Source organism: Lemur catta, chromosome 22 (assembly GCF_020740605.2).
Source record: "Lemur catta isolate mLemCat1 chromosome 22, mLemCat1.pri, whole genome shotgun sequence".
NCBI classification, from domain to species: Eukaryota; Metazoa; Chordata; class Mammalia; order Primates; family Lemuridae; genus Lemur; species Lemur catta.
In genome coordinates, this window is record NC_059149.1 from 8,517,245 (window position 1) to 8,518,857 (window position 1,613).

General features: G+C 53.3%; 1 long non-coding RNA gene across 1 annotated transcript; it reads left to right on the forward strand.

Annotated features, from left to right (window-relative positions):
- Positions 1 to 485: 485 nt before the first annotated feature.
- On the forward strand, positions 486 to 1,369 carry LOC123626668. Its single transcript, XR_006730964.1, has 3 exons — positions 486 to 508; positions 625 to 758; positions 1,350 to 1,369. It is a non-coding gene; the product is annotated as an uncharacterized LOC123626668 (long non-coding RNA).
- Positions 1,370 to 1,613: the final 244 nt, after the last annotated feature.

Sequence of the window (1,613 nt, forward strand, 5' to 3'; positions counted from 1 at the left end):
CCGGAGAATCCCACGGCTGGAGATGTTCCTCTGGCACCATTATGCCTGGGGGTGGCATGATTCTAAGTTTCTGTCATTGTGCCAAATGTTCCAAATGGCAGGAGCTGACAGGACAGTGATTGAACACAATGTTTCTTTTTCCTCCTTTCTTTTCTTTCTCCCAAGTATTACCTAAAATTGAACGCTTTATTGGCTGCAGTTTTCATCCATCTGCACAAATGCATTAGAAAGAGAAAGAGGTTGGCAGCCGCTCCGGGCCATGCCCCCGAGTGTTGCTCACCCGACTTTAACCAGATGCCGTGGGGCTGTCCCTGCCCTACACGCTCAGCACGCAGAGGACCGGAGACCCACGAGGAGCGCTCGCGATGCTGTGGGCTCTGTCCCCTGCTTTTTCTCTCGATTTCTCTCCCCCCACTTTGTTTTTTCCTCCCAGGACCGGATATACAAGTTCCAGAAGAGGAACATACATCCCCAGAGTTTGAAATCAAATCTGGAATTCATATCCTCTGTAAATGTACTTTATTAAAAGCAGGAATCGAGAAAAGTTTTGGAATTATTATATTGGAGAGGTTGATTGTGTACAGAGGACTTGGAATCAGGGGTAATTTTGGACATATTTTGCAGGCAGCTAACTCGGGGGATGAATGGAAAAACGGGCCTTTGGCATCACTCCCACCCCAAAGACTTCCAAACCAGCCTTCGGAGCGTGTTCCCAAGAGTGAGAAGACAGCAGGAAAGCGCAACACGTCCATGCGTCTGTAATTATCACAATCAGGTGAACTGAGATTTTTTTTTTCAGGAACTGAAAAAAAATTCCAGGCATCACACTGTCGGTTTGAGATTAATCTTCGTAAAATCCGCTTGCTGACACTTCTGATGTTTAGTGCGACCCCAGGTGGCCGCCAGGGGTGGAGAGGTGTGGGAGTTTGCGTGTGCATGCCCGTGTGCGTGCCTGTGCGTGTGAAGCAGCTGGAATATCAGTTGAGGTCCAGAGCTGGAACCAACTGGAGCCACAGTACAGCGGAGGGCGCCAGGCAGGGTCACGCAAACTCCACTGGGACAGGCTGCGGCCCGTCCCACCGGCCGTTCTCTGGATGGGGGACCAGGAACTCGTCCATTGTCCCCTCAAGGCCTGGATGGTTTTCTGTCAGTAAACCGCCTCTGAACAATTTCCTCCCCCCTCGGTTTGGCATCACATCATGCTGAATTCCTCTGTAGCTCGCGGCACTGCTCTGATGAAAACCATCGTGTCGGGAGAGTCCGACCGCCAGCTCCGCAGTGGGGGCGGGGTGGCTTGGGATTCACGTCCTGGTCACAAAGGAGGAGCTAAGCCCTTTAACCTGGCGCAGACAGGTGCGAGCCCCTCGTGACCCAGCAGAAGCCCCGAGACTCTGAGAGGTCCCAGAAGGACAGAGGAGGACCGGATGTTTCCGGGCTCATTTAAAGAGGAGCATCACTGTGTGTGCTGGAAGGCTCAGAGGAAAAAGGTGGGAATGTCGAATGCGCCACTCCTGATGGCCCCCAGCCGGCTTTCCACGACCGCTCATGGTCACCGTTCAAGCCCCGTCACCCCTCCCCCTCCCCTTCCTCGCCGGTCCCCTGCCGTGTTTCTC